Source organism: Vespa crabro, chromosome 16 (genome assembly GCF_910589235.1).
Source record: "Vespa crabro chromosome 16, iyVesCrab1.2, whole genome shotgun sequence".
NCBI lineage: Eukaryota > Metazoa > Arthropoda > Insecta > Hymenoptera > Vespidae > Vespa > Vespa crabro.
The window spans coordinates 3,331,279-3,341,278 of NC_060970.1; the positions used below are offsets into that span (position 1 = coordinate 3,331,279).

Sequence of the window (10,000 nt, forward strand, 5' to 3'; positions counted from 1 at the left end):
GGAACCTTAGACGCGCGCGCATTCGCGTCCTCTTGCGATCTGATCAAGTGCAGTCTCGGCTTCGACTGGACGTTTAGCCCCTACCCACTACCCCCACTTAAATCCCTCTACCAAACCAATGAGTATACCGGCGAGTAACATTATTCGGTTACGCCCGATAGGTGGGCGTGACCAACAACGTATACCCAATGCCACGCCCACTATTACGAATGAAAGTGCAAGAGAGAGGGATAAACAGTTCGGACGTCGTATTGGATCTTACGGGGATTATAACTCCTGCAATTTTCTTAGGTTTTATCCAATCGAAATCTTTTATTCGTCACTACGAAAATTTTCTCCTATGGGAGAGGGTAGGTGAGGGATGTTGGAAAGGAGGGGTTGAAATGGTATGGAGAGGGGGAAGGAAGAAGGAACGTACGGAACAGAGACAGACAAAGGGGGAAGGGGTAAAAAAGGGAAAATTGATTTTAAATTTACTACGCCAGATAGATTTTTTTTTTTTTTTCCTTTCGTTTGAATTTTTTCGCACGATTATTATTCTCACGGTTTTTTTTTTCTTTCTATTTCCTTTTCTTTTCTTTTCCCTTTTTTTTTTTTTTTTGTTTATCTCTCGTTCCTATTATTTGTTTATTTTTTAATTTGTTTATTAGTTCGTTCGTTCGTTCGTTCATTATCTAAGCCATTTGCTTTTTCTGTCTTCGCGAGAAATTGATTTAGAATTTTTTTTTTTCTTTTTTTTTCCTCTTTTCGACATTTTCTCCTGCCTTTTCTTTTTTCTTGTTTGATTTATTGGTTCGCTTTTTTTGTTGTTTCTTTTTTTTTTTTGTTTTTTATGGATTTTTCTTTAATCATTTTTATTAATTGTATGCTCGTTAATCTATAGGTAAATGTATGTTTGTTAATTTATCGTTTTATTGCTCCCTATTTACCTCTCTCTCTCTCTCTCTATCTATCTCTCTCACTCTGTTTTAATGTTCGCAAAGGAAACTTAACATTGAAAAAAAAAAAAAAAAAAAAGAAAGAAAGAAAGGAAAAAAAGGAGACAAAAATTACGTAATAATTTGAACAAATGATTACGTAATTAATTTGAATTCAACAAATACTTATATGTTAATGATAAGCAAACTACATAGAAAATACTATTATATTATACTATATATATAAAACTATATAGAAATAAATTACACGTGTATGTATATATATATATATATATATATATATACTTATGCAATTTACTTTTTGAAATTTGTATTTAAACGATAAAGTGTCGTTAAAATGCAAAGTGTTTATCGTTAAACTTCCGATGAAGGAACAATGCATGCGGGCCACCACCTAACGAATTCTGCAACGAAAAGAAAGAAAAAAAAAAGAAAAAAGAAAAAAAAACGGAGAGAAGGACAAGGCGCGCGCGCGCGAGAGAGAGAGAGAGAGAGAGAGAGAGAGAGAATTTATTCTTCTTTTGGAGTTTTTCTTCGAAAAACACCTGTCTGTGGTCCGAAGAAACCGGTAAATTGCACTTCAATTTTACGCGATTACGATTTCTTCAAAGATAACACGACTGTGTACAACAAAAGGTGTCTCTTTCTTATACATGTACATACACATACGTGTGTATATACGCGTGTGCGTATATATATATAAATATATATGTATATATATGTATATATGTATATGTATAAATTTATTTCATGCCAGTTGTATGTATATATAAATAAATATAAAATAATTTTTTCCTTTCTATTTTTCAAATAACAAATATATTAGAATGATCTGTCGTCGTAATCGAACATTACGTTTTCTAGGGGATTTGTAAAAATTAAAAATTAAAAATTAAAAAAAAAAAAAAACAAAAGAAAAAACAAAGCAAATTATCTTCCCGCAAATTATTGCTCATATTATATATATCATAATATAAATGTTAATAAATAGCTATGTATTTATTTATTTATTTATTTATAAAATTTATAATTGTAAAATCATTTACTATTTCATATAATACTATATGCACTTATATTATATTATATCATATTCATTTTTATATAATAAACAAATATTTGTTCAGATTTAAAAAAAAAAAAAAAAGAAGGAAAAAAACGAAAAAAGAATTTTTTTTTTATATCATAGAAAAAAAAATATACATATATATATATATATATATATATATATATATATATATATATACACATACATATATGCAAATTAAAAAACATCCGGCCATAATGTTCCCTCGATTTTCAATTTTCCGTCGTCCTTGAAAAGCGAATCGCAAAAATGTGAAAACAAAAAGTACGCCAAGAATGAAATCCAACAGGATAATAATTTGATAATTTTTAAAGGTTTTTCTCGCGACTCGTGACATTAAGAAGACAGGGTCGCATTTTTGTCGTCCTCGTTTATTCCACGTTTCTAACATTCGTATTAGAAACGAATAAGAAAGAAAGAAAGAAAGAAAGAAAGAAAGAAAGAAAGGAAAAAAAAGTGGGGGTAAAAAAGAAAAGAAAAATGGAATGAAGGACACCAGAGAATGTAAAATGAAAGAATGAAAGTGAGAAAGAAGAAAAAGAAAAAGAAAAAAGAGAGAGAGAGAGAGAGAGAGAGTAAAAGAGAAAGAGTGAGAGTAAGAGGTATGGTTGAGGGTAGGGGGTGGCGTGGAAGAAAAGAAAAGTCGATAGTCACGGTTGATTAGGTATCCCAGAAAATACTGAAAGTTGGGTCGAAAGAATACGTTCAGGAACGCCAACAACAACCGACGAATTTTTCTAATGGCGCCTACAACGACGCCGAACAACAGCGGGGGTGACGTCGACGTCGGCGGTGGCGGCGGTGGCGGCGGTGGTGGCGGCGGTGGTGGCAGCATCGACAACGAAAATGATGACGACATCAAAAGACAACAACGACGCCAAACTCAGACTACGAAATTTTCCAAATTTCCGGCCATTTTGGCAGTCTGAATAATTCGCCATTTTAAATAATGGCATACACGATTTTCCTCAAATCATATTTTTTAAAAGTTCCGAATCAAAGAAAAACGACGTCAATATTTTCTTTAATTCCGTCTTTTATTTCCCTCCTGTTGTTTTTCTTTCTTTCTTTTTCTTTTTTATTTCTGCTTTTCCATCTTTTCTTTTCATTTCTTTTCTTTTTTCTCCTTTTTTGAGTGAATCAAAAAATTCACTCGCAACCTTTGGTTCACGCAATATTTCGTTCGAATTTTTCAAGACAAATGAAATTCGAATAGTACGTCGTTTTATATCCATTAAGATATCAATTAGATAAATAACAATTAGAAATTTTTATTTATTTCTTTAATTATCTTCCAATCCTTCCCATTATCCTCAACGCAAACAAATTCATTCTTTCGAAAATATTCATTATATTACATACGACTTATAAATCGTTGGACTCATAGATTTCGATAGATATATATGTTTGTAAATAAATACAATCGGAGAAAAAAAAATATAAAAAAAAAAAAAAAAGAAAAAAAAAGAATGAAACAAAATGACACTAAATTCATTCGTTCGATAATACATATATAAATAAATAAATAAATAAATAAATAAATAAATAAATAAACAAATAAATAAATAAATATATAAATATATATGTACATATATATATATATATATATATATATATATATATATATATTCATATTAAATTTGTCTACTTTCGTTCGTTCGAATTAATGAGAACTTTTCAATTCCAATCAATAAATTTCACGAATAAAATTATGAAAAAAATATTCAAAAGAAATAGAATATTCGTAAAAAACGCATTGCAATCCTTTTTTTCTTTTATATACACACTTATGTATATATATTTTTTTTTTTTATTTTTTTTTTTTTTTTTTTTTTTTTTTAATTAATGACATTACCTACATGCATATATATATACACGCACAGTCATGTTAAAAATTTATTATAAAATGAAAAAAAATATATTCTTACGAAAGTACTCACCTGCATGATGAGACTTCTTTAAAACTGAACGAAAATCGATATATTATCGATTTTTACTTTGGCGAGAAACGGGAACGTACGCACGCGCGATCTCGTTCCTCGTTCTCGCTCTGAACAGATTAATCACGCTGGATCACATTAAAACAAAAAAAAAAGTTCACGAACATACGAGGGAGGGAGTGTGAATATATAAAGAATACATGATAATATATAATAATTGATAAGACAACGAAACCATAAGACTTAAGAAATAAGAGATTTGCAAGACATACGAGAAAAGATATAGAAGAAGAAGACGAAGAAGAATGAAAAAATAGGATAAAAAATAATAATGAAAAGTAAATGAAAAGAAAAAAAAAGAAAAAGGGATTAAAGGAAATTAATGAGAAAAATAAATCGATTGAAACGTTCCAGATTGAATAACACAGAGAAGATATGAACGAACGATAGACAGTTAGTTAGATGGGCAGATAGATAGATAAAGAGAAGGTGAGAGAAGAGGGAGCCTGAATGAGTGAGTGAGTGAGAGAAATGAACGAGAGAAACAAAAAATGAAAGAATAAGAGGAAGAGGAAGTAGTAAACTAAAAAAAAAAAGAAAAAAAGGAAAAAAAAATTGAAAAAATTAAAAAGAAAAAAGGAAAAGAAAAAAAAAAGAAAAAAAGCGAAATGAAAATCAAATTAAGAAACAGAAATAGGAAGTAGGAAAACTTAATAGGATGGAAAATTGTCGAGAGATGCACGTGGAAACGCGGACGCGCATAAACTGACCGTAGAAAAGTTAGAATAACTCTGCGCGACATGCTGCAACTATATTTATTTGACCGAAGGTCGGGAAAGGGTCCGAAGGTTTGGTTTAGCCGTTAATGCGCAAGGCAAGTGCGAGAGTAAAGAAAAAGGAATGGAGATAGAAAGAGAAAGAATGAGAACAAGAACAGAAGAGTGAGTGAGTAAGAAAAAGATAGATAGAGAGAAAGAGAGAGAGAGAGAGAGAGAGAGAGAGAGAGAGAGAGAAAGGGAGAAGAATAAGTGAAATAGAGGGGGCAGAGGGGGAGGGAGAGAAAAAAGGAGAAGTGAAATAGAGAGGAAAAGAAGGGGGCAGAGAGAGAGAGAGAGAGAGAGGGAAGAGAGAGGGAGGAGAGAGAATAAGAGAATAAGAGAATAAGAGAAAGAGAGAGAGAATAAGAGAATAAGAGAAAGAGAGAGAGAATAAGAGAAAGAGAGAGAGAATAAGAGAATGAGAGAATAAGAGAATAAGAGAAAGAGAGATCAAGATCAAAAGATATAAAAGAGACTTAAAAAATATAAAAAGAAAGAAAGAGAGAGAGGGAGAGAGGGAGAGGAAGATAGATAGAGAGATAGAAGAAGAAAGAAAAACAAAAAAGTGGAGAGTGAGGGGAAGCGTAACTCGACGTTAACCTCCACCAACGGGTCAAACCTTAACGTTCGGTTCGCCTCTCGAGCGTGGGCCGTTAACACCCCAACGACCGTTTGATCCCGTCGGTAATAAGGCCCATTCTCCACTCTTTCGCTATCTCTCTCTCTCCCTCCCCCTCTCCCTCTCCTCCTGCCTCCTTCCTCTCTCCTTCGCCCTCTCCCCTTCTCTCCCTCTCCCTCTCCCTCTCCCTCTCCTTCTCCCTCTCCCCCTCTCCCTCTCCCTCTCTATCTATGTACTCGCTCTCTCTTTTTGACAAAACGAAATTCTTCTCTTGCCAATTTTCTATCTCTCTTTATTCATCTTCATTTCTCTCTCTCTCTCTCTCTCTTTCTCTCTCTTTCTCTCTCTTTCTCTCTCTCTATAACTCCACCTTCCCTATTTCTAACATCTACCTCTGTCACTGTCTCTATTTATCTGCCTATCTATTTATCTATTCATCTTCTTTTTTTTTCCTCTCTTAGACGTTCTATGGTATAGATAAAGAAAAATGGAGAAACGAAATATTTTGAAATACTTCTTCTACTTCACCTTCTTCTTCCTCTTCATCTTCGTCTTCTTATTATTATTATTATTATTATCCATTTTCTTTTCTTTCTTTTCCTTTCCTTTCCTTTCTTTTCTTTTCTATTCCTTTAGATATACCCTCAAAGATTTTTACTTTTATCTTTATGTCCTCATTTCTTTTATTACTATTAACTTTTATTACCATTTAATTCTTCTTCTTCTTATTATTATTATTATTATTATTATTATTATTATTATTATCCATTTTCTTTTCCTTTCTTTTCTATTCTTTTCCTTTAGATATTTTCTCACTGATTTTTACTTTCCTCTTTTTGTCCTATTTTTGCATTATTTCTTTTATTACTATTAACATTGTTATTGTTATTACTATTATTATTATTATTATTATTATTATTATTATTATTATTATTATTATAGAATATATATATATATATTAATATAATTTATATTTATATATAATAAGTCATCGAATTTTTTTTTCTTTTTTCCTAAAGAAAAAAAAAAAAAAGAGAAGAGTAGACAAGTACGTATTAAATCTTTTAGATTATTTTATTTTTTTTTTATACTCGTGCATATAATTAATATCTAACAGAGTATACTTCTCTCTCTCTCTCTCTCTCTCTCTCTCTCTCTCTATCTCTCTCTCTCTCTTTCTTTAAAAACTTTTACAAATGCAATCTGCATGCCCACACACATAGGTACGAGTCAATATTGTAGCGTAGAACGATCGTAATATAAATTGCAGGTAATTGCGGAGCTCCTGCAGAAGTTTCTCTCTCTCTTTCTCTCTCTCTTTCTCGCTCTTCCTCTTTAATCTTTGAAAAGAGTTGAAAAAGAGAAATAGAGAGAGAAAGAGAGAGGTAGAGAAAGAGAAAGAGAGAGAGAGAGAGAGAGAGAGAGAGAGAGAGAGAGAGAGAGAGAGACGATGTGTAGGAGATGAACAGGACGAACATGGCCGAACTCCTCTCGAGAACCGTGTGAAACTGCCAATTTTATGATTAACAAACGCGAAACTTTATAAGGGTGTACCTATCCATTAAACAGATATACATATGTGTGTGTATATATATATATATATATATATATATATATATATATATGTATGTACATATATTCTTTGTCTCTCTCTCTCTCTCTCTCTCTCTCTCTCTCTCTCTCTCCCTCTCTCTTTCTTTCTTTCTTCCGTTCTTCCTTTACTTCGAATAATTGCATAGTAATTTCGATGCACCCTTTGCCATTTACGATTTTCATATTCCGTGCAAGTGAAAACGAAGTCGATACTGTTTGCCTTTTTTAAAAAGAAATCCAAGAAAATTATTTATTTATCTTACTTTTCCTTCTTACATTTTTCTCATTTCTTTCATTATAAATATAAAATAACATTTAATAAACTCGAAAAGAAGAAATATAGAAAGAAGAACGTTTTAATTATGTCAAAATAAAATATTGTTCAATGAAATATCCTTCGATCGGTATTTTACTATTTATTATAAGAAATAATAATAAAATTGAATTTAATAAATTTGAAAGAAAAAAAAATAAATCAATAAACATACGCACGAACGAACGTACGCACAGGCAGAAGCAGAAATATAAAGGATTAATAAAATTTTTGATGGAATAAAAATAAATGGCAATATGTTAAATGATATTAGAAAGTATGTGAAATAAAGTTTAAATATATTTCAGATAACTATTTCTTCTGTCGAGATATATATATAACAAACTTTTGTGTCGAGATATATCTTAAACGAATACCCAAAGGAGCTTCAAAAAATTTGGTTAGGTACTGAAACTTTGACAAGATTTTTACGACCATTAATCAAATAAAATCTCTTTTAAATAAATCTGCACTTATATCCATTGCTTCTATACCTAAATCTTGACCACCCCCGAACTTTTCGTATTTACCGTAACTAATCAGAGAATAGTATTCCCCTTGTCTATTATTCCTTAGAAGGTCATAAGACCTAACTCTCACCAAAATCAGTTGTACTTCTTTTTTTTTTTTTGCGCATTCGCAATTTCTTTTTTTTTTTGCGCATTCGCAATTTTTTTTTTCTTTTCTTAATTCTTTTCTTCTTTTTTTTTTATTCTTTTTAATACTTATTTATCAAACTATATAGTAAAATAAATGTTTCAATGTTATATTAAAATTTTTATACAGCTTCTTTTTTTTTTCCATTATGTTTTTAATAATCACCCAAATATATTTGTCTATCTCTCTCTACTTCTCTCTCTCTCTCTCTCTCTCTCTCTCTCTCTCTCTCTCTCTCTCTCTCTGATCTCTCTTTTTATCTATCTAAGTGTATACTTGGTAATAGATGTATGGTGTCTTAGATACAAGTGTGTGTGTGTGGGTTTGTGTGTATATGTGTGTATCTTAGAAACAGGTATGGATACCTGAGTATAGGTATTGGAATGTATATTATGTCCTTGAATATATATATATATATACATATACATATATATATATATATATATATATATATATATACACATATATACACGTATATATATATATATAGTATCTTCAAAATTTTTATACATCACAATATTTTATAAATAATAATATATAGTTATAAAGTACAAATGGTTAATAAACTATTTTTGATTTTTTTGATTAAATTGATTTTTTTAATTAATAAGATATTATTAATTAAGAAAATCAATTTTTTATAATTAATAATATTTTATTTTATTACTCTGTTATGTTTCTCTTTATCTTTATTTTTTTTTTTTCAATTTTTTTCAATTTTCTTACCCTTATTCTTATTGTTACCTTTTTTTATTCTTCTTCTTATTTTTATTCTTATTCTCCTACTCTCTCTCTCTCTCTCTCTCTCTCTCTCTCTCTCTCATTCTCACACAACTCTTTATTTTCAATTTTTTATTTCAATATTTTATTACTCTGAAACTTAAATATTATCCGATAAAACGTTTAGATCGGAGAGATAAAGTTGATACAGAAGAAGAAAAAATAAATAAATAAATTGATTGATTAATTAATTAATTATTTAATTAATTAAATGAATTAATTATTAAACAAATGAAAATATTAAAATTGCATATACATAAGATACGATTAATCAATTTGAAACTAAAACGTATAAAATTATAATTGATCTTACTCTCGTCGTTTATTATTATAATATCCATATATTATTATACTTTAATATAATGTCCTTGTCGTTTGATGTTCCATATATATTAGGTGGACCGGAAAGTAATGTCGCTTTTTTAAATTATATTCAAACGAATAAATCTTTAACAATTTTTAACAAATTTTAATAATCAAATGTCGTATATATATATATATATATATATATATATATATATATATATATATATATATAAAAAAAGAAAAGGAAAAAAGAAAAAAGAAAAAAGAAAAAAAAAAAAAAGAGAAAAAAAAAATAGAGAAAAAAATCACGCTCAATTAATTCGTAACAATAAGGATTGTTTTTAACGAAGGATTGACGTTAATCTTCTTTTCTTCCTTCCTTCCTTTCCTTCCTCCTGCGGTCATATTCTAAACGCTCGCGAATATTAGAATTTTGGAAAAGTTTCGTGAGATCTAGACCGAACGAAGTATTAAGAGATTAGACGAGTAAACATTATCTCAGGATATTTGCTATCTTAAATTTTTTGAGTATTTAGGCTTCGACTGGAAGGAATTGCTTTTCGATGATCCTTAAAGATCAGATTACGTTATCTTTCTATTTTCTTTTTCTTTTTCTTTTTCTTTTTTTTTTCAAAAACCAAATGAAAAAAAGAAGAAAACATGCATATATATATATATATATGTGTGTGTGTGTGTGTGTGTGTGTGTATGTCAACATGAAAATTTTTATCTATCAGATTAATACTATAATTAAGTTATATAGGATTTTACATAAGAATAATACTTTATCTCGCGAACGAATCGATCTAATGTATTATAGATGATACAAATGTACGTTTCTAACGAGAGAAAAGAATAATAGAATTTTAAAAAAAGCTTTCTAATTATATTATAGATATAACAATTGACGGATGGGATTCATTAATGAATTTCTAATATTACGTCGTTTAAT

The 10,000-nt window shown here is 29.5% G+C and overlaps 1 protein-coding gene across 1 annotated transcript in view; it reads right to left on the minus strand.

The window, feature by feature from the left end:
- The window catches only part of LOC124429761 (protein dead ringer-like), a 183,385-nt gene extending 183,326 nt beyond the window's left edge, over positions 1-59 (minus strand). Inside the window, exon 1 of the mRNA XM_046975410.1 lies at positions 1-59. This exon is cut by the window's left edge and continues 47 nt beyond it. The gene's annotated coding sequence lies outside the window, so the exon portion shown is untranslated.
- Positions 60-10,000: the final 9,941 nt, after the last annotated feature.